The sequence below is a fragment of the Orcinus orca genome, chromosome 9 (assembly GCF_937001465.1).
Source record: "Orcinus orca chromosome 9, mOrcOrc1.1, whole genome shotgun sequence".
Classification (NCBI taxonomy): Eukaryota; Metazoa; Chordata; class Mammalia; order Artiodactyla; family Delphinidae; genus Orcinus; species Orcinus orca.
Genome location: NC_064567.1, coordinates 54,753,162 through 54,775,788, shown reverse-complemented (window position 1 = coordinate 54,775,788; position 22,627 = coordinate 54,753,162). Strand labels below are relative to the sequence as shown.

The following is a 22,627-nucleotide window of genomic DNA, read 5'->3' as shown; positions in this document are numbered from 1 at the left end:
AGCCTTGAGTTATTTGTTTGAATGCTGGGCCAGAGAATATTATGTGCGTTTCCCTCCATTGCAGCTGATGTCATCAAGTTCACGCTACCGTTGTTTGTTCTGATTTTGTGTTTTTAAATTGTGATGTACTTCTTTAGAGCAGTTTAGATTCATTAAAAAATTGAGAGGGAAGTTCAGAGACTTCCCATCTAGCTCCTACACCACACAAGCGTAGCCTCCCCCATTATCAACATCACTCACCAGTTGGTACAGTTTTTAATAAGGGTGAAGCTACATGGATACATCACAATTACCCTGAGTCCACAGTTTACATTACAGTTCACTCTATGGGTTGGACAAATGTATAATGACATATATGCACCGTGATGATATCATACAGACTATTTTTACTGCCCTAAAAGCCCTCCGTGTTCTGCCTGTTCACTCCCTGACTCCACAACCACTGATTTTTTCTTTTCTTACTGTCTCCACAGTTTTGCCTTTTCTGAATGTTAGATAGCTGAAGTCATACAGTAATTAGCCGTTTCAGATTGGCTTCTTTTACTTAGTAATATACGTTTGAGTTTCCTCCATGTCTTTTCATCCCTTGGTAACTCCTTTCTTTTTAACACTGAATACTGTTCTGTTGTCTGGATGTACTACAGTGTATTTATCCATTCACCTACTGGAGGACATCTTGGTTGCTTCCAAGTTTTGGCATTTATGATTTAAGTTGCTATAAACATCCATGTACAGGTTGTTTTCTTTTTCAGTTTTTTACTCCTTCTAGGACAAGGACAAATTAAGACTGTCAGATGGGAGAAGCTATTCAGATTTTTAGCTATGAATTGTGTTGCCTTCAAAATGCTGCACAGTAGGTCCTCAACTCATTGGAATGTCTCAGCCATCTGTGTGTGTGTGTGTGCGCACACGTGCATGCGCACCCAGTTCAACTTGTCACCATTCCACCAGACTTGGCCCAACTTTTAATTGGGAAAAATGTGAAGAGAGGGCTCATCCCTGCCTCTATATCTAGGTAAATAGGAATTTGCACTGAGTTCCACTTCTTTCTCTTCTTGCTAAGGGGTCTGAGGTACACACACTGTTTGACATCTTTTTTTCCAGAGTCAAATCCAAGACAGAGGAAATGATACTATATATTAATCAAGGAGCATCTGCACTGTGACAACCGGATCACTCACACTTCATGCTTAATCAGAACATCCATCCAGCTTTTGTATCACCTTTGAATAAAGATAGCAACAAGACTGCAATGGTCAGGACCATGAGTTTTATTAAACAGGAAACTGGAAACTGTTCCAGTTCATTCATTCCTCCCGTCAACATTCCTTTGCTAGGTACCCATCCCGGTACTAGGCTCTGGGAGTTGAAAACAACATGAGATGCAGTGTAGGGTTGGGGAGGGTAAGGTAACTGCAGACAGATGTGAAGATACCAGGTCACAAGCAGCCCTAGAGCCTGAGCTATAGGTGCGATGTCAGAAGTAGGCATCCAGCAGATGGAGCTTTGTGGGAAAAGCAGTGGGAGGTCCCTTCTTTTCCATCCCTATCGTCAATGCCCAAATTCAGGCCAACATCACTTCTTACCAGGGCTACTCACTGTGAGGGGCTTTTACCTGATCTCGGCCACCAGTTCTAGCTCCTTAAATCCACCCTCCTCACTGTTACCAGAAGTCTTCCCCAAATGCATATCAGACCATTTCCCAGCATTACTTACAACCCTTAAGCATCTTGCCCTCACCTTGCAGACCAAGGCCAAGCTCATCAGCAAGGGCCTCCATGAGCTGGCCATCCTGCTTCTGACCACGCTTCACCCCACACTCATGTTCTGGCAAAGCAACCGCTTGTGTGCCTGTCACACTAGAGCACTTGGGATTCCCTCCTTCCACTCGGCCTGTGCTTAAGATCCTGGATTTTACTGTCACACGGCTCTGGGTCTGACTGTGGGCTCTGCTGCTTCCTAGCTCTGTGACCAGGTGTGAGAAATTTTGACCCATGAGCCTCAGTTTGTAAAGTGGGGATGCTAATGGAATCTGCTTCATAGGACACTGCTGTGGGAATTAAATTAAATAATGAATGTATATCACATGTCAAGTTCCTAGTCCATAGTAAGCGTTCAACATACTTTACATTATTCCTACTATCTTTTTTTAAACTTTTAAGACAGTTAGGCTTAACCTTCTCCAGGAACTTTTTCCTGTTCTGCCTCTGGTTTCACAGGCTGTATTAGACCCTTCTTTTACGGGGTCCTCATTACCCTGGGTGTAGCTCCTATTGCAGTGTACTATAATTATTGTCCTGCACCCAAATTATTGTTTCAGACCGTGAACCTCATAAGGGTAGGGACTGTCACTTCACAGTCATTCCCAGACCCACAGTGTTTGACATCGTGCCTAGTGCCAAGCGGTGCTTTGTTTGTATTTGCCCATCAAGAAGCCCTAAGGAGCCAACTGAGGCAAGAAGGAGCCAGTATGTGCTTTGCCAGGCAGAGCGATGCCTCTGTAGCCACAGCTGGGAATCCAGGCCAGGAGGTGGAGCCACAAAGGGTCAGGCACCCCGGTATGCATCCAGGAAGTGAAATGGCAGAATCCATCAAAAACGTCAGGGTAACGGGCTCAGGACCCGGGGGCAGGACGGTGGGCCCAAGGCTTCCTGACGCACATCCTTTCTGCTCCTATGGAGGGCGGTTGCTTGAATTCATCCTGGCTAGAGTTAGGAAGAGGGGCAGGAAGCAGGGCAATTTCTCACAACAGACACGGAAAAAAAGATATCCTGGAAAATTAGCAAAGCTTTCTCTACTTGATGACCATTTTCTTTCTTTCTTTTCTTTTTTGTTTTTTGTAAATAAGATTTTAGCTATAGTTTTTTTTTTTTAATATATTTATTTATTTGGCTGTGCTGGGTCTTAGTTGCGGCACGCAGGATCTTCATTGCCACGTGTGAGATCTTCATTGCGGCATGAGAGCTCTTTTAGTTGTTTCATGCGGGGTCTAGTTCCCTGACCAGGGATCGAACCCGGGCCCCCTGCATTGGAGGCTTGGAGTCTTAACCACTAGACCACCAGGGAAGTCCCCATTTTCTTTTTGTTATTAGAAATATTGTGGAAAGAAAGAAGGTCTTCTTTTTAGGGAAGTTCCATGTTTCCCACAGAGAAGGAACCATTTTGGTGATGTGTCCTGCATTATGGTTTTGTGGTTCCAGATTTTGACTCGAAAGGAAAAGAGTTCTGAGGTGGTCATGGACCTTTGCAGGTGCTCTGGTTTAGCCCTAACCACACAGAATAAGGCAGCCGGTTGAGAAAAGGAATGTGATCTCAGCAGAGACAAGCCTCCCTTGCACTTAGGGGTCATGATATATATGTGCATCTTTTCTGGGCAGGCTCGGTTTGGCCGTCTTTTTCTATGTGACCAACAGAAAACAGACAGACAGAAAAGCAGGAAGTTCTGAGAGCTGCTTCATGATTATTGTTACTAAGGAAACCAATTCTTTAGTATTCATGTGTTCGGCAGATTGTTGCTCTGAATCTCTGAGGCTGAGGCGATATCACAGAATAGCACGAGGGAGAAGAAGGGATGAAAACAGCCAATCAATATGGAAGCTCTTTAAGACTATGTTCCTAATTTAGCCATCATTCGTGATTACTAATGGCTTTAAAAATGAGATCACTGCTAGCATCAAGTGATTTATATAGTGATCAGGAGTACGTTTTCCTGCTGCATTTGTATAATCATATTCCCATAGTATCCATGCACTGGAAAAGCCTCTCTGAAGGGGACAAAGATCCTTGAAATCTCGTTCCATTTTGAGAAAATCATCTTTGTGTGAAAAGGGCATCTGAAATTTATCTCCATCTCTTGTCCCTATTGCAAAACGCCTTTCCCTTAGTATCTGAAGTTGGAGGTGGCAAGTGTATCGTTAATGACCACAAAGGCAACATTTTCTCTAGCAGAGGATGAGAGCATTCACCATAGCTGAGCATCAGTTCCCAAATCTAAGAGAAGTCAATCCCACAGAAGTCACAGTCCCAAAAGGACACTCGTAATCCTGCGGGTGGGCCTGTGGGTGGCAAAAGCCTTCAGAATATTAAAGAGCCAAGTCAGGGAATATGGAACCCCGTATTGCTGATCAGATAGAGTGAAAGAGAAGAGCTAGAACTAGGGAGAGACAATCCACTTCAAATCCCTACTTGCTCCAATCATCAGAATGATGGTCAGTGAATTTTGCAGCTGAGACTGTGGCCAACTAGTAATTCTCATGATGCGAATCCGAGCAAGGGGATCGCTAAGAACTCTTTCTCTCATAGAGAAATAGTATAAACGGAAACATTTAAGTTCAACACAGAGTGTCCCGCCCCTTCTCTTTCACCTGCACGGCCGAGGGGAAAACACTGGGGATTCTAGGAGCGTCTCTTGGTTTGGGGATAAAAGTATCCATTAACTAGATCTCGTTAACCTCCCAGTGCAAGGTTATGTCACTGGCATCCTTTTCACATGTTCAATCACCATTAATTGAGCACCAGATTATTGCATTCAAAGCCCTCTGCTGGATGCGGTCAGAGATGTAAAAAGGAGTATGATGCAGCCTCATAACTCAAAGAACCCACAATCTAGTTGACGGTAATCAGAGTGAAAAGCATCAACCTGAGCTGATCACAATCCTCCTTAAGGATTTTAAAACTTCGTTATGTGTCGTGAGTTTCCCCGGCCCTGTGCAACTGCCCCCCTTCATCTCTGTGGGCTCCGCATCCCCTGTACTCCCACACCGGCTTCCTCAGTTCCCCGGCTCCTATCTCCTCCTCTCAAAGTTCAGAGCTCAATTCAAAAGTGACTCCTTCAAGGAAGTTTTCCTGATTCCCCAGGTCAGGCCCCCTGCCATATTTTCTTGCGTACCTCCTTTTGTTCCTTTCCTGCAGTAATTGCAGTTTGATTATGTATTTATGTGACTGTTTGATACTGTCTGCGCTTCTCTGTGTTAGACTCCAAGTTTAAGGGAAGCAGAGGCTGAGGCAGGGTGGGCTCATCACAGAGTCCTCAGGGCCCATCCCAGAGCCTGGTATAGAGCTGGCTCTTGGCAAATGTTTCTTAAATAAATAAATTATTTAAATTTATGAACAAATGTGCACAATGAAGTAAGTTTGAAGATAAGAGAAACAAGATCCTGAGGCAGAGGGCCATTAAATGGTGTGGCTGGGGGCTGGTTGTTTCTCCCCCAAACATTTGCTATGTACACAGTGCCCTGCACGTAGGATGCTTGTGGGATGAATGAAATGAATGAGTGAATGAATTGTGAGCTGGGAAAAGCCATCTCTCATTTTCTTTTCTTTGTTTGTTTGCTTACATGATTATATTTTACGTAAATAGCAATGTTCAAAAACACATTTTTGTGTATGCCACAAACATGTGGAAAGATAGTTAAAAAATAAATAACCCAGGATCTGGCTGAGTGACCCCTTTTGGCCATTCCTGTAGTAAAGCAGAGGTTTATGGGCCAGAGTCTACTTTTGATGGAAATGGCAGAAAGGGGTCACTCAGCCAGATCGTGGGTTATGGACAACTTCAGTGTTCTAAGGAAGAACTCCTGGCTGCTTTGGCTGTGAATGCTGACTTGAGAGGTTTCTGTTTCATATGTGCTTAGACCTGGAGCTACAGTTCATTTATTCATTTATTAGTTGACTCCTTCATTGATTCACTCAACACACGTTTCTTGAGTATCCACCATATGCTAGTTTCTGAACTTACCAGGAAAAAAGATAGTTAAAGCCTCTCATGGTTTACTTGGGAAACTAGAGCTGTAAAAAGTTGATTCCACCCTAGCATGAGAGTTGAGAAACAGATGCCTTTAGCACTAGTACTTCCTCATCTGTAGCATTGATCAGACTCGTTTTTGCACTTTTAGTGGCTATGAGCTCCGCAAAGGCAAGCCTCATTTTATCTTATCCATCTTTGTACCTCCAGCAACTGGCACTATCCCTGGAACATAGTGGACCTTAGTAAATATTTAACTACTGACTAAGCATAGCTAATGTTTATCATAGGAGCCAAGCCCTAAGTTCTGCATGTTAGAATGCAGTGCCTCATTTAATCCTCATAACACCACTAGGATGTACTTGCTATGATTATTTCCATTTTACACATGAGGAAACTGAGACGTGGAGAAGCCGAGGAGCTTGACTAGGACACACAGCAAGCGAAGTGACAGAGCCAGTCTTCAACCTTGGTCTGTCTGACATAAACCCACCATGGGCTCCTGCTTTTCTGTTAGGTTGGACCATATGAAATTGCTGATATTTGGTCCTTTTGACCTACAGAAATAGCAAATGTATAAGTAGATAAGTAGCATAAGTACTTATAACCTAATATAAGTAAGTGAAATAAAATAAAGGAAAGGTTATATATAAGGCACTGGGGAAGCAAAGCAGGGGAGGGGTCAGGGGTGGCTTCCTGGGGCCAGCCTTGCAGGATGGCCAGGGATGAATTGGCGTTTTAGGTGGAAGGAGGGGCACAGCATGGGTACTGACCCACCCCCTCACTCAACCCATCTTCCTCATGGGCTCACCATGCGCCAGGTCTCACGCAAAGAGGAAGCAGAGCATGGAGTCATGCAGGGAGGACAGTTATAATAAAATGGGCGTATTTATTATGCTCTAGTAAAATGCCCTGAGAATACACAACAAAGGCCCAGATGTGAGAGAGACCAAGAACAGGAGGATAGTGGTTGAGACCCATGGGAGCAAAGCATACCAGGCTGGGGAGCAAGATGAGGGCAAGTGGATGCCATTAGGAAGGGCCCTGATGCCTGGCATGAACTGGACACAGAACGCAGGAGAAACCAGTGGAGGGTGTGCGCCAGAAGAGGGCTCCAGAAGATTCCCTTGGCTACAGCATGGTGGAGTGTTTGGAGGGGGATGAATGGGAGGAAGGAAGCGCACTTAAAGCTCTTTGGGTGGGGCTTCCCTGGTGGCGCAGTGGTTGAGAGTCCGCCTGCCGATGCAGGGGACACGGGTTCGTGCCCCGGACTGGGAAGATCCCACATGCCGCGGAGCGGCTGGGCCCGTGAGCCATGGCCGCTGAGCCTGCGCGTCCGGAGCCTGTGCTCCGCAACGGGAGAGGCCGCAACAGTGAGAGGCCCGCGTACGGCAAAAAAAAAAAAAAAAGCTCTTTGGGTGGAAATATTGAGAGCCTGAGGCTCAAAGAGGAAGCAGAAATACGGATGGTCAAGTCCAGTGAAGTTTAGAGCTGAGTAAACCCTGAGAATTGTCAATTGCTCTAGGTAGTCTGTGAGACACAGGTGTTCTGATTCAATTGGTTTAAATCTCTAGAAAGGCTCCACTATCTTTCTACACAAAGGATTCTGCGTGCCAGAGGGCTCTTTGTGCTAGCTCCTCTCCTTAAAGTCCCTCTTTGGGTATGTTTAAATTCAGTTGGGGTTCTTGGCAGTTAGAGGTTGCTTGTTTTAACATTTATGTTCATGGAGGAAGAGGTTTTTTTTTTTTAAATTTTATTTATTTATTTATTTTTGGCTGCGTTGGGTCTTCGTTGCTGCTCGCGGGCTTTCTCTAGTTGTGGTGAGCGGGGACCACTCTTCGTTGTGGTGCGCGGGCTTCTCACTGCGGTGGCTTCTCTTGTTGCGGAGCACAGGCTCTAGCGCGCAGTCTCAGTAGTTGTGGCGCACGGGCTTAGTTGCTCCGCGGCATGTGGGATCTTCCCGGATCAGGGCTAGAGCCCGTGTCCCCTGCATTGGCAGATGGATTCTTAACCACTGCGCAACCAGGGAAGTCCCGGAGGAAGAGGTTTTAATCAAAGATATGGAACTTCATCTCTTCTGAATCTAGATCTTTTTCTCACTCCCACATGCCTCCTTGAATAGTGTCAGGAATCTCTGCTCTGGCTTTTAATGTTTGCAGTATGATTTTTGAATTGACTGCCTCATGTTTCCTCTGTTCTATCTCCTGAGACAGACATGGGTCACTTTTGCTCCCCCACTGGCACTCAAAACAGATGTCAGCATCCCGGGCACCAGGAAATATCATGAAGCCCATTCAGAGTACTGACATAGCTCTGTAACTCTTCCTGACACGTCAAATGCAGTAAAAGCTATTAATAATTACAGAAGATATGCAGATTTGGATTTTTAAAATCAACCACAAAAAATGTTTTTACATAGAACAGACTAAATCCTAGCTATATCTAAAAAAGTGTTAATGTTATAAAGTATTTAGTGAAGCTCAAGCAACCAAAAGTTGTCACAGAACAGAAAAATGGGACATTAAAAAAATTAAGACAATTCAGCAAAAGGCCATATTCTGGTTAAGTGCAGGATCATAAATTCAAATACGATTTTTGAGATTCTCTGATCAAAAACAGGGCTGACCATCGGGCTTTCCCTTGCTATAATTAAGGCTGTCTGTTAGCCTGGCCACTCTGTATGATCACAGCCAAACCTTTTGGATAGAGGTGGCCAGGTGTAACAACCACATCTATTGCCCTGGGAGGCTGAGCAGAAAGGAAGCTGTAGAGTTGCTAATTGGTAAATTTCATTCCAGCCTCAGCATTCTGTTGCTGTTGTAATTCCCACAATCGCAGCCGACAAAATTCCCCCTAAAACAATGAAGCATCTTTATTTCCTGCAGGTGAATCCAAAAGGAGCCCTTCTGGGAAATAGTCACCTCTGATGTCCCATTTACCGCAGAGGGCAACAGAGCTGGGAATCCTCTAAGGAAGCAACAGTGGAGATTTATGTTACCATCTGTCTCTGGTAGATTTAAATGTTTATGTCTCCATAGCCATAGGGTTTGGGCAGCAATATTGTTGATACCCAAGAAGAAAAGATGTGATTAAAATTCAGGGACTAAGAGCGGGAAGTTTATCTGATCCAATATGATATTTTGTCATCATAGCTTACTGCTTCTCTTTCTCTCTCTTTCTGCTCCACTGTTGACTTTTTTTTCCACTCATCTAGACAAAATCAATGATCTCGGTGATTTACCTTAGCTGAGTCTCTATCAAAACTTCCTAGAGTCCAAACAACACTTGTTAACTGTGGGAAAGAGAAAGTGAGCCAGGTGGTGTGGAATGAGCCCCCCCGGAACAATAGAACCTCAGCGTTCAAAACAACGTAAGGACACCACTGAAAAACTTTGAATGAAAACTCCCCCTCTTAGCTCCCTCCAAAGCTTTATGGATTTCAGTCGTTTCTCTTCTGGTCCCAGTACAGTAATCTCTGGATTATTCAAAGATTTTTCACATTTTCTGTACAATTTCTTTTCATATAAATTATTCACTGCATAAAAAATGTATATGAAATCTCTCCTTTTTTTTCCTCTGGAGTAACTCACTCTCCCTAAGGATGTGAACAATAGGATTTGTGTTTGAGCACGTTGTTAAAAATAAGTCTTAAGCTTTAGGAAGGAATCACGTGTGACTCAGTTAGTTCTAAAAATAAATAAATAAAGCCTGGGGAGAGTAGGGGGCAGAGAGAGAATGACTTAGGGGAAAAAGAACAAGCAACTCATTTTCACGAGTTGCAAGACATGGTCTAAATATAGAAGCGGAGACTCTAGTCATCTCTGAGGGCTGAGCATCACTCCCTTGCACCACCCCCTACACTGAAATACACTTTCATTTGTCAGCCTGCAAAGAAAAATCTCTGCACCCCTAGAATTTCTCTACACTTGGAAAATTGATGGCACACCATCTTATAGCTATGGCCACAGAATCAAAACCTTGTAGGAAAGAGATTTTCTTGCCTTGAATGAGTGGGGTTGAAAACTAGAACATCTGTCCTAGAAGATGTTATTTTAGTCCCCTGCAAAACATTTAAAGCTAGACAAGTGTTTATTTAATTCTTTGGCATAGCAGGGTTTTAAAAAAATTAGTATTAAAAAACTACTTACTCAGGCTAAGTCAAATCCACGCATTAATAAGTCTTAGAGACTAGAGATGGAGGGCGTGCTGATTGTTGGCTACTTGAGGAGGGTTCTTTTTCCTTTGGGACAGTGGCTGCCTGGCTTGGGGACGGAGGAAACTAATGAGGGACAAAGAACAAAACTCCTCTGTATAACACATGGTTTCCTGTGAGGAAAGTGGGACGCCAGGCAGTTATCACCTCCAGATTCAAAAGCAAAGGTTTCCCAAGTGCTTATGGGGGATAACATGCAGTTGGAGATTTTTTTTTTTTTTACATCTTTATTGGAGTATAATTGCTTTACAATGGTGTGTTAGTTTCTGCTTTATAACAAAGTGAATCAGTTATACATATTCATATGTTCCCGTATCTCTTCCCTCTTGTATCTCCGTCCCTCCCATCCTCCCTATCCCACCCCTCCAGGCGGTCACAAAGCACCGAGCTGATCTCCCTGTGCTATGCCACTGCTTCCCACTAGCTATCTACCTTACGTTTGGTAGTGCGTATATGTCCATGCCTCTCTCTCGCTTTGTCACAGCTTACCCTTCCCCCTCCCCATATCCTCAAGTCCATTCTCTAGTAGGTCTGTGTCTTTATTCCTGTCTTACCCCTAGTTCTTCATGACATTTTTTTCCCCTTAAATTCCATATATATGTGTTAGCATATGGTATTTGTCTTTCTCTTTCTGACTTACTTCACTCTGTATGACAGACTCTAGGTCTATCCACCTCATTACAAATAGCTCATTTCGTTTCTTTTTATGGCTGAGTAATATTCCATTGTATATATGTACCACATCTTCTTTATCCATTCATCCGATGATGGACACTTAGGTTGTTTCCATCTCCGGGCTATTGTAAATAGAGCTGCAATGAACATTTTGGTACATGACTCTTTTTGAATTATGGATTTCTCAGGGTATATGCCCAGTAGTGGGATTGCTGGGTAATATGGTAGTTCTATTTGTAGTTTTTTAAGGAACCTCCATACTGTTCTCCACAGTGGCTGTATCAATTTACATTGCCACCAACAGTGCAAGAGGGTTCCCTTTTCTCCACACCCTCTCCAGCATTTATTGTTTCTAGAGTTTTTGATGATGGCCATTCTGACTGGTGTGAGATGATATCTCATTGTAGTTTTGATTTGCATTTCTCTAATGATTAATGGTGTTGAGCATTCTTTCATGTGTTTGTTGGCAGACTGTATATCTTCTTTGGAGAAATGTCTATTTAGGTCTTCTGCCCATTTTTGGATTGGGTTGTTTGGTTTTTTGTTATTGAGCTGCATGAGCTGCTTATAAATTTTGGAGATTAATCCTTTGTCAGTTGCTTAATTTGCAAATATTTTCTCCCATTCTGAGGGTTGTCTTTTGGTCTTGTTTATGGTTTCCTTTGCTGTGCAAAAGCTTTGAAGTTTCATTAGGTCCCATTTGTTTATTTTTGTTTTTATTTCCATTTCTCTAGGAGGTAGGTCAAAAAGGGTCTTGCTGTGATTTATGTCATAGAGTGTTCTGCCTATGTTTTCCTCTAAGAGTTTGATAGTTTCTGGCCTTACATTTAGGTCTTTAATCCATTTTGAGCTTATTTTTGTGTATGGTGTTAGGGAGTGATCTAATCTCATACTTTTACATGTAGCTGTCCAGTTTTCCCAGCACCACTTATTGAAGAGGCTGTCCTTTCTCCACTGTACATTCCTGCCTCCTTTATCAAAGATAAGGTGACCATATGTGTGTGGGTTTATCTCTGGGCTTTCTATCCTGTTCCATTGATCTATCTTTCTGTTTTTGTGCCAGTACCATACTGTCTTGATTACTGTAGCTTTGTAGTATAGTCTGAAGTCAGGGAGCCTGATTCCTCCAGCTCCGTTTTTCGTTCTCAAGATTGCTTTGGCTATTCGGGGCCTTTTGTGTTTCCATACAAATTGTGAAATTTTGTGTTCTAGTTCTGTGAAAAATGCCAGTGGTAGTTTGATAGGGATTGCATTGAATCTGTAGATTGCTTTGGGTAGTAGAGTCATTTTCACAATGTTGATTCTTCTAATCCAAGAACGTGGTATATCTCTCCATCTATTTGTATCGTCTTTAATTTCTTTCATCAGTGTCTTATAATTTTCTGCATACAGGTCTTTTGTCTCCTTAGGTAGGTTTATTCCTAGATATTTTATTCTTTTTGTTGCAGTGGTAAATGGGAGCGTTTTCTTGATTTCACTTTCAGATTTTTCATCATTAGTGTATAGGAATGCCAGAGATTTCTGTGCATTAATTTTGTATCCTGCTACTTTACCAAATTCATTGATTAGCTCTAGTAGTTTTCTTGTAGCATCTTTAGGATTCTCTATGTATAGGATCATGTCATCTGCAAACAGTGACAGCTTTACTTCTTCTTTTCCGATTTGGATTCCTTTTATTTCCTTTTCTTCTGTGATTCTGTGGCTAAAACTTCCAAAACTATGTTGAATAAGAGTGGTGAGAGTAGGCAACCTTGTTTTGTTCCTAATCTTAGTGGAAATGCTTTCAGTTTTTCACCATTGAGGACGATGTTGGCTGTGGGTTTGTCATATATGGCCTTTATTATGTTGAGGAAAGTTTCCTCTATGCCTACTTTCTGCAGGGTTTTTATCATAGATGGGTGTTGAATTTTGTTGAAAGCTTTCTCTGCATCTACTGAGATGATCATATGGTTTTTCTCCTTCAATTTGTTAATATGGTATATCACGTTGATTGATTTGTGTATATTGAAGAATCCTTGCACTCCTGGAATAAACCCCACTTGATCATGATGTATGATCCGTTAATGTGCTGTTGGATTCTGTTTGCTAGTATTTTGTTGAGGATTTTTGCATCTATGTTCATCAGTGATATTGGCCTGTAGTTTTCTTTCTTTGTGACATCCTTGTCTGGTTTTGGTATCAGGGTGATTGTGGCCTCGTAGAATGAGTTTAGGAGTGTTTCTCCCTCTGCTATATTCTGGAAGAGTTTGAGAAGGATAGGTGTTAGCTCTTCTCTAAATGTTTGATAGAATTCGCCTGTGAAGCCATCTGGGCCTGGGCTTTTGTTTGTTGGAAGATTTTTAATCACAGTTTCACAGTGCTTGTGATTGGTCTGTTCATATTTTCTGTTTCCTCCTGATTCAGTCTTGGCAGGTTGTGCATTTCTAAGAATTTGTCCATTTCTTCCAGGTTGTCCATTTTATTGGCATAGAGTTGCTTGTAGTAATCTCTCATGATCTTTTGTATTTCTGCAGTGTCAGTTGTTACTTCTCCTTTTTCATTTCTAATTCTATTGATTTGAGTCTTCTCCCTTTTTTCTTGATGAGTCTGGCTAATGGTTTATCAATTTTGTTTATCTTCTCAAAGAACCAGCTTTTAGTTTTATTGATCTTTGCTATCGTTTCCTTCATTTCTTTATCATTTATTTCTGATCTGATTTTTATGATTTCTTTCCTTCTGCTAACTTTGCGGGTTTTTTTGTTCTTTTTCTAATTGCTTTAGGTGCAAGGTTAGGTTGTTTATTCGAGATGTTTCCTGTTTCTTAAGGTAGGATTGTATTGCTATAAACTTCCCTCTTAGAACTGCTTTTGCTGCATCCCATAGATTTTGGGTCGTCGTGTCTCCATTGTTATTTGTTTCTAGGTATTTTTTAATTTCCTCTTTGATTTCTTCAGTGATCACTTCGTTATTAAGTAGTGTATCGTTTAGCCTCCATGTGTTTGTATTTTTTACAGATCCTTTCCTGTAATTGATATCTAGTCTCATAGCATTGTGGTCGGAAAAGATACTTGATACAATTTCAATTTTCTTAAATTTACTAAGGCTTGATTTGTGACCCAAGATATGATCTATCCTGGAGAATGTTCCATGAGCACTTGAGAAGAATGTGTATTCTGTTCTTTTTGAATGGAATGTCCTATAAATATCAATTAAGTCCATCTTGTTTAATGTATCATTTAAAGCTTGTGTTTCCTTATTTATTTTCATTTTGGATGATCTGTCCATTGGTGAAAGTGGGGTGTTAAAGTCCCTTACTATGAATGTGTTACTGTCGATTTCCCCTTTTATGGCTGTTAGTATTTGCCTTATGTATTGAGGTGCTCCTATGTTGGGTGCAGAAGTATTTACAATTGTTATATCTTCTTCTTGGATCGATCCCTTGATCATTATGTAGTGTCCTTCTTTGTCTCTTGTAATAGTCTTTATTTTAAAGTCTATTTTGTCTGATATGAGAATTGCTACTCCAGCTTTCTTTTGGTTTCCATTTGCATGAAATATCTTTTTCCATCCCCTTACTTTCAGTCTGAATGTGTCTCTAGGTCTGAAGTGGGTCTCTTGTAGACAGCATATATATGGGTCTTGTTTTTGTATCCATTCAGCCAATCTGTGTCTTTTGGTGGGAGCATTTAGTCCATTTACATTTAAGGTAATTATCAATATGTATGTTCCTATTCCCATTTTCTAAATTGTTTTGGGTTCGTTATTGTAGGTCTTTTCCTTCTCTTGTGTTTCTTGCCTAGAGAAGTTCCTTTAGCAGTTGTTGTAGAGCTGGTTTGGTGGTGCTGAACTCTCTCAGCTTTTGCTTGTCTGTAAAGGTTTTAATTTCTCCTTCAAATCTGAATGAGATCCTTGCTGGGTAGAGTAATCTTGGTTGCAGGTTTTTCTCCTTCATCACTTTAAATATGTCCTGCCAGTCCCTTCTGGCTTGCAGAGTTTCTGCTGAAAGATCAGCTGTTAACCTTATGGAGATTCCCTTGTGTGTTATTTGTTGTTTTTCCCTTGCTGCTTTTAATATGTTTTCTTTGTATTTAATTTTTGACAGTTTGATTAATATGTGTCTTGGCGTATTTCTCCTTGGATTTATCCTGCATGGGACTCTCTGTGCTTCCTGGACTTGATTGACTATTTCCTTTCCCATATTAGGGAAGTTTTCAACTATAATCTCTTCAAATATTTTCTCAGTCCCTTTCTTTTTCTCTTCTTCTTCTGGAACCCCTATAATTCGAATGTTGGTGCATTTAATGTTGTCCCAGAGGTCTCTGAGACTGTCCTCAGTTCTTTTCATTCTTTTTTCTTTATTCTGCTCTGCAGTAGTTATTTCCACTATTTTATCTTCCAGGTCACTTCTCCGTTCTTCTGCCTCAGTTATTCTGCTATTGATCCCATCTAGAGTATTTTTCATTTCATTTATTGTGTTGTTCATCGTTGTTTGTTTCATCTTTAGTTGTTCTAGGTCCTTGTTAAATGTTTCTTGCATTTTGTCTATTCTATTTCCAAGATTCTGGATCATCTTTACTATCATTATTCTGAATTCTTTTTCAGGTAGACTGCCTATTTCCTCTTCATTTGTTAGGTCTTGTGGGTTTTTATCTTGCTCCTTCATCTGCTGTGTGTTTTTCTGTCTTCTCATTTTGCTTATCTTACTGTGTTTGGGGTCTCCTTTTTGCAGGCTGCAGGTTCGTAGTTCCCGTTGTTTTTGGTGTCTGTCCCCAGTGGCTAAGGTTGGTTCAGTGGGTTTTGTAGGCTTCTGGGTGGAGGGGACTAGTGCCTGTGTTCTGGTGGATGAGGCTGGATCTTGTCTTTCTGGTGGGCAGGTCCATGTCTGGTGGTGTGTTTTGGGGTGTCTGTGGCCTTATTATGATTTTAGGCCACCTTTGTGCTAATGGGTGGGATTGTGTTCCTGTCTTGCTAGTTGTTTGGCATAGGATGTCCAGCACTGTAGCTTGCTGGTCGTTGAGTGAAGCTGGGTGCTGGTGTTGATATGGAGATCTCTGGGAGATTTTCACCGTTTGATATTATGTGGAGCTTGGAGGTCTCTTGTGGACCAGTGTCCTGAAGTTGGCTCTCCTACCTCAGAGGCACAGCACTGACTCCTGGCTGCAGCACCAAGAGCCTTTCATCCACACGGCTCAGAATAAAAGGGAGATAAAGTAGAAAGAAAGAATTAGTAGAAGTAGAAAGAAAGAAAGAGAGAAAGAAAGAAAGGAGGGAGGGAGGAAGGAGGGAAGGAAATAAAGAAGATAAAGTGAAATAAAATAAAGTAAGAAAATATAATAAAGTTATTAAAATAAAAAAATAATTTTTAAGAGAAAAAAAATAAAAAAGAAAAACGGACGGATAGAACCCTACGACAAATGGTGGAAGCAAAGCTATACAGACAAAATGTCACACAGAAGCATACACATACACACTCACAAAAACAGTAAATGGGGAAAAAATCATAAATCTTCCTCTCGGAGTCCACCTCCTTAATTTGGGATGATTCGTTGTCTATTCATGTATTCCACAGATGCAGGGTACATCAAGTTGATTGTGGAGCTTTAATCCGCTGCACCTGAGGCTGCTGGGAGAGCTTTCCCTTTCTCTTATTTGTTCTCACAGCTCCCAGGTGCTTAGTTTTGGATTTGGCCCCGCCTGTGCGTGTAGGTCGCCGGAGGGCGTCTGTTTTTCTCTCAGACAGGACAGGGTTAAAGGAGCCGCTGATTGGGGGCTCTGGCTCACTCAGGCCGGGGGGGAGGGAGGGGCATGTAGTGCGCGCGGCGAGCCTGCGAGGGAGGGGCCCGTAGTGCGCGGCGAGCCTCCGAAGGAGGGGCACGGAGTGCGGGGCGGACCTGCGGCGGCAGAGGCCGGCGTGACGTTGCACCAGCGTGAGGCGCGCCGTGCGTTCTCCCGGGGAAGTTGTCCCTGGATCCCGGGACCCTGGCAGTGGTGGGCTGCACAGGCTTCTCGGAAGAGAGGTGTGGATAGTGACCTGTGCTCGCACACAGGCCCCTTGGTGGCGGCAGCAGCAGCCTTAGCGTCTCATGCCCGTCTCTGGGGTCCGTGCTTTTAGCCGCGGCTCGCGCCCGTCTCTGGAGCTCCTTTAAGCAGCGCTCTTAATCCCCTCTCCTCGCGCACCAGGAAGCAAAGAGGGAAGAAAAAGTCTCTTGCCTCTTCGGCAAGTCCAGACCTTTTCCCGGACTCCCTCCCGGCTAGCCGCGACGCACCAGCCCCCTGCAGTCTGTGCTCACGCCTCCAACCCCAGTCCTCTCCCGGCGCTCCACCGAAGCCCGAGCCTCAACTCCCAGCCCCGCCCGCCCCAGCGGGTGAGCAGACAACCCTCTCGGCCTGGTGAGTGGTGGTCGGCACCGACCCTCTGTGCGGGAATCTCTCCGCTTTGCCTTCCGCACCCCTGTTGCTGTGCTCTCCTCCGCGGCTCCGAAGCTTTCCCCCTCCGCCACCCGCAGTCTCCGCCCGCGAAGGGGCTTTTAGTGTGTGGAAAGCTTTCCTCCTTCACAGCTCCCTCCCACTGGTGCAGGTCCCATCCCTATTCTTTTGTCTCTGTTCTTTCTTTTGCCCTACCCAGGTACGTGGGGGGTTTCTTGCCTTTTGGGAGGTCTGAGGTCTTCTGCCAGCGTTCAGTAGGTGTTCTGTAGGAGTTGTTCCACGTGTGGATGTATTTCTGGTGTATCTGGGGGGAGGAGGGTGATCTCCGCGTCTTATTCTTCCGCCATCTTCCCCAGCAATCGGAGATAATTTTTAAAACAGAGACCTAACTCCCAGAATTTCAAGAAGACTGCAGCCTTGGATTTTCTCCCATTGTACCAAACTCATCCAGATCAGTAAGCAAACGCATGCTAGGCCAGTGCCTGTAAGAGGTGCGGTGGTTTTAACACAAGGCTGCATATGATTTGAAACACCTCCCATCAATAGGCCTAATTCCCCTCCCTTTAAATATTGGGCTGGTCTTAGTGACTTGCTTCTAAGTAAGAGTAGGTAGCAGAAATGATTCTGTGTGGCTTTCGAGGCTAATTCATCAAAGGTGATACAGCTTCTACCTGGCTGTCTCTCTTGAGGTGTATTCCTTTGGAGCGTGGAAACCACCATGCCAGGGAAACCCCAGAGAGAGAGCATGTAGAGACAAACAGGAGATGCCTGTGGAGAGCCAGCAGTTCCGGCCGCCAGCCATTCAGGTCTTTCCAGCCCATGAGCCAGATACAGGAGCGCAGGAGCCCTTGATTTGGCTCCAAGCCCAGCGACCGCCGAGATCTCGAGCCAGAACTACCCAAACAGGCTGATCCCGAATGCTGGATCCACAGAAACCAAGAAAGAGAACACAACTGAATACTGTTTTTAGGCTACCAGTTTGGGGGGTGATTCGTTTCACAATAGATAAGTAGAAATATTTTGGTACCTAGAAGTGAGCCACTGCCATAACAAAACTTAAAAACATGCAGCAGCGGTTCAGGGCCTGGGTAGAGGGTGGACATTGGAAGAGCTTTGAAGAGGCTGTTAAGAGAGGAATTAAAGGAAAGCGAGGAAGGTGTGTTGGAAGCTGGAGGAAAGGATTCCCTGGTTATGAAATGGTGGAAAGTCTAGGAATACTTTTACCAGTGGTAACATGGAAAATAGAAAATGTACGTAATAAACTCATGATCCAGTAGGATTTCCAGGAAGAATGTTCAAGGCAACCTGATTCTTCCAGCTGCCCATAGGAAATACGAGAGGAAAAAGACGAGCTAAAGAAAGAATTGTTAACTATAAAAGAGCCAAGACTTTGGGTGTTCAAAAAATAAAACTATTCCTCAGTTTCATCTTCTCCAGATGGCAAATGCAGCTAAAATTAAAATATGTAATTTCTATCTAAAGATGAAGGCAACGGTGAAGAACCCTTTAAGACCTCAGCCAGATTTGAGGTAGTGCCGCATAGATTCTTTCAAACCATCAAAAGTCCCTCGAAAGATATGAAAGGCATGCCTTTTAGATGTCTCCGTTAAACAGAAGTGCTTATAAAAATCTTAAGGGCACAGTCCTGCAGTAGCCTTAGAGGAAGTCTAAGGTAGAGAAAAGCTTATCTCGAGATTTGAGATAAGCTTTGGATGGATTCGATGTTTGTTTAATGGAGTGAATCCTAACAAGATTGATGAGAAACAAAATATTAAGGAGACTTGTACTAACGAAAACATTGCCAGCTCAGACTGAGAGGGACAGAGGGTATAAAATGAACAGAGGTTTTTGGAATCCCAAAATTCTATGGGAAAGAAGCAGACTGAGAAAACTACACAGCTATAAAAATTTTATAGAACAGGAAGGATAATTCAGGGGGAGGCAACAAGAGCCCAAAGAATGAAGTCAAGAGCCATGGAGAATCATTCCTAGGGAACCATACTGAGCTCTAATCAAGGAACTGGCAACATGTGCCTGGCTGGATTTCAATTTCAGAATTGCTGCAGACTGATTACCTGATTGTTACAGATTCAGAAATGTCTGTAGTGGCTATCCTATGCCTATCCCACCAAAGTATGTTGGATGCGGGGAGCAAATAACTTGTCACTTTAGTTCACACATCTTCAGATCAAGAACTATACTCAGGAAGTTTTAATTGTGAATCTGTACCTACAGAGCCTCGTCTGCAGCACCTGAACCTGATTTGGATGATGGGATACTGGACCTTGAGTGTGAGATGGATGCTGTCCAGATGAGATATTTGGGAGTTCAAGGAGCGGGTGAGTGTATTTTGCATGTGGGATCGGGATCAATATATATAACTTATGGTAAGCAGGCAGATTGTTGTGGTTTTAAAACATATCCCACAATTTTTTGACATTCTTTCCACCAAAAGGTGGAGTCTAATTCTCCTCCCTTTAAATATAGGCTGGCCTTCATGACTCACTTCTAACAAATGGAATGCAAGGCCATAACAAGCAATACACCTTCTCCCTGGTTCTCTTATTCTCCTGGTGCATGTGCTTTGGAGCCCTGAGCCACCATATTAACTGTGCAGCTAACTTGAGCCATCATGCTTAAGAGGCCTTGTGGAGAAACCACATTCAGTTAGAGGTGCTCTGCTCTAGCTCTTTTAGCTCCCAGCTCTCTGGGTCTTCCCAGCTCTGGCACCTGCTACGTGAGTGATGAGCCTTAAACGTGACCCCAGCTAAGCCACCATCTGACTGTAGTCTCGTGAGAACCTCAAGCTGGAACCACCCAGCTGAACTGCTCCTGAGCTCCTGACCCATAGAATTATGAGATAATCAATGACGATTGCTTTTTAAGACACTAAATTTTCCGGTGATTTCTTAAGCAGCAAAGATAATCAGAACAAGGGGTCACCAGTCATGTTTTATTCTGTGTTAATGGGAATCCCTGGAGTTTTTCAGCAAGATGGTAACCCAGGATGCTGTGCAAACTTAGCTGTCAGTGTTGGTCGACATCTGCAGGCTTTGTCCGGGCCACTCTGTGTCTCACTTTTCTCTCCTCTTCCCTGGTTTGCTACTTTCACTTGACTCCAGGTCTTGACTTCATTTGACACTAAGCTTCAAGACGAGTCCCTAATAACATGGTGCTCTGGCTTTGCTAATATCGTTTGGACGTTCTGATCTAGTTCACCCTGGGATTTCCCCCAAATATCGCCCCGATGTCCACTTCAGCACACTTGTGCCCAAGATAGCAAACAGAGGCCCCGTCCCTTCCCATCCCAGATCGTCTCTGCATTGTGGGGATATGGGAGACACACACATCCAAGCTCTGTTTCTACCCCATGCAAACAGCTGCCTCTTGCCTATTCTCTAGTGTGGGCTCAGAAGGTGGGGCATGACCCCAGGCTTCCCAACAAATCCTCTGCCCGACCAAGCGGAGCAGAGGGTAGAGGGGAGACTTGAGAGGGAGGAAAATAGACTGGTTAAGAGGTTATGCATCTAAACTTCCCTAGAGCGATCATCACCGTGGATGACCGTCAGAATCACTTCAGGAGATTTTTAAAAGTACACATACCTGGGGCTTCCCTGGTGGCGCAGTGGTTGAGAGTCTTCCTGCCGATGCAGGGGAGATGGGTTCATGCCCCAGTCTGGGAAGATTCCCACATGCCGCGGAGCGGCTGGGCCCGTGAGCCATGGCTGCTGAGCCTGCGTGTCCAGAGCCTGTACTCCGCAACGGTAGAGGCCACAACAGTGAGAGGCCCGTGTACCGGAAAAAAAAAAAAAAAAAAAGTACACACACCTGGACTGCCACCCCTGTGGCTGCGATTCAGGAGAAATGTTCAGAAAGCTCCCCAGGTGATTTTGGTAGTCAGCCAAGTGTAGGAACTGCTTCAGTGAACTCCTTGAGGAGATCTTTTCCTCTGTGGTTTCCCTTTCTCCCATAGAGCCAGGCCATACCTTGTATATAATTGCATGTCATAGCATTCAGTATACGTGTAGTATATTCACATTGTTTGCAGGCTTCTAAACCCTTTCTTAGGATGGTAAACTGTATTCAATCTCACTTGTTTAATCTGTATTTATCCTTTAATCATCGATTTATCTAAAAAAACCCACTGTTAAACGCCTCGGTCACCATTTTCAGGCTTGAGGAGATAGAGATTGTAAAAAGGCCTGTATTGTTACTATTTCCAAAGTGATGTGGGAACATGGAAGAAGGAGAAACTGTTTTGAGGAGGAATTCTGGGATGTTTGGCAACAGAGATAGTTTTGGAACAGGGCTTTAAAAGGATTAATGGGAACTTGTTTGCTCGAAAAATGGGAAAGGGCATTCCAATCAGATGGAACAGTGTGTGCAAAAGAACAGGGGCACGTAGAGGTCTGGGATATCCAGGGATCAATGGGAAGTTTAGGACTTGTGCGTGGAGAGGTACGGGATGAGCCTGGGGAGAAAGAGGTCAAGAAGCAATGCTGTGCTGGAAAACAGGCTCTCTTTCAAAAACAAAACAAAAAACAGCAACAAAAAACAAAACAAAACAAACCCCAAACCAAAACCAAAATCAAAACCACAAAGGAAAAAAAAAAACCCTGATATGTAGAGTTTGCCAATTTCTGTGGTGTAAATACTCCCATCTGATTTCAAGTTATTAACGATTTAAGAACTGGCTCACAAAATTCCTAGGTATACAGTTGGTTCTGGTGGCCTGGTATCAGCTAGTTCCAGCACATGACTAACAGGAGGCAGATCCTTTAATTCCAAGAGATGTGCTGAAACAATTTTTTGCCCTTCCCCTTACGATGTCTGCTTCCACAGGATCAGAGTAGAGTGGGCAGATGAAATGCCCCATGGACCTGAAAACTCACAGTGGCTAATTCTCAGCCTCCTATTGCCCACCGGCAGTGCCCTTAGACCCAGGCAAGAGGGAGCTCTGTTTTGGTTCCCATGTTTAAAGGGCCTGGCTCTGATCCTCGGCAGGCATAGCCCTCCTCCAGAGAATGAGGAATCCATGGTGCCATGCCCAACAGGAGCCAATCTCCCCCACTTCTATTCATAGTCTCCAGATGCCTGGGACCCTGGAATCCTCTCTGCAATTGGAGTCTTCCCCAAAAACCCCCTCCATAAGTGTATGCAGCTGATACCCGCGGGCTGGCCAAGGAGGGGCTGTTTGCCACAGGTACGGACAGAGTGTGGATGCGGAGGGCAGGGCGGGGTGCCCACACATATGTATGCTACACGCCGCCAAGTTTTGGTGAACTTAGAGGAGTCTGAGAATTCTAAGTGCAACCCTGGCTTTTCTAGGTCATTATGAAGACATATTTGTCAAGGTAAAATAATAGAATTTATTTAACATTTTGTCAGCTGGATTTATAGTTTGAAATATTTAGCTATGTGGTACATGGGCTTCCATTTTGGCTCTGTCCTGGGCCTGGCAACTCTCAGGGGTGGTCCTGGCCTAACCCCATTACCAGGGCGCATTCTAAGCCAAGGTAAGCAAACAACAGCCCCCGGGCAAATCCCTGCCCACTGCCCGTTTTTATACAGGCTGCGAGCTACAAATAGGT

At 43.7% G+C, this 22,627-nt stretch overlaps 1 protein-coding gene and 1 non-coding gene across 20 annotated transcripts in view; one reads left to right on the top strand and one right to left on the bottom strand.

Annotated features, from left to right (window-relative positions):
- MTERF1 (mitochondrial transcription termination factor 1) overlaps positions 1-22,627 on the top strand; it is a 547,773-nt gene that overhangs the window by 522,167 nt on the left and 2,979 nt on the right. Inside the window, exon 15 of one of the 19 annotated variants that reach the window (XR_007479170.1) lies at positions 16,838-17,000. The exons of the other annotated variants lie outside the window; for them this stretch is intronic. The gene's annotated coding sequence lies outside the window, so the exon portion shown is untranslated. The remainder of the gene's footprint in view (positions 1-16,837; positions 17,001-22,627) is intronic. 19 annotated transcript variants of the gene reach the window in all.
- TRNAW-CCA (transfer RNA tryptophan (anticodon CCA)) lies at positions 2,994-3,066 on the bottom strand. Its single transcript has one exon. It is a non-coding gene; the product is annotated as a tRNA-Trp (tRNA).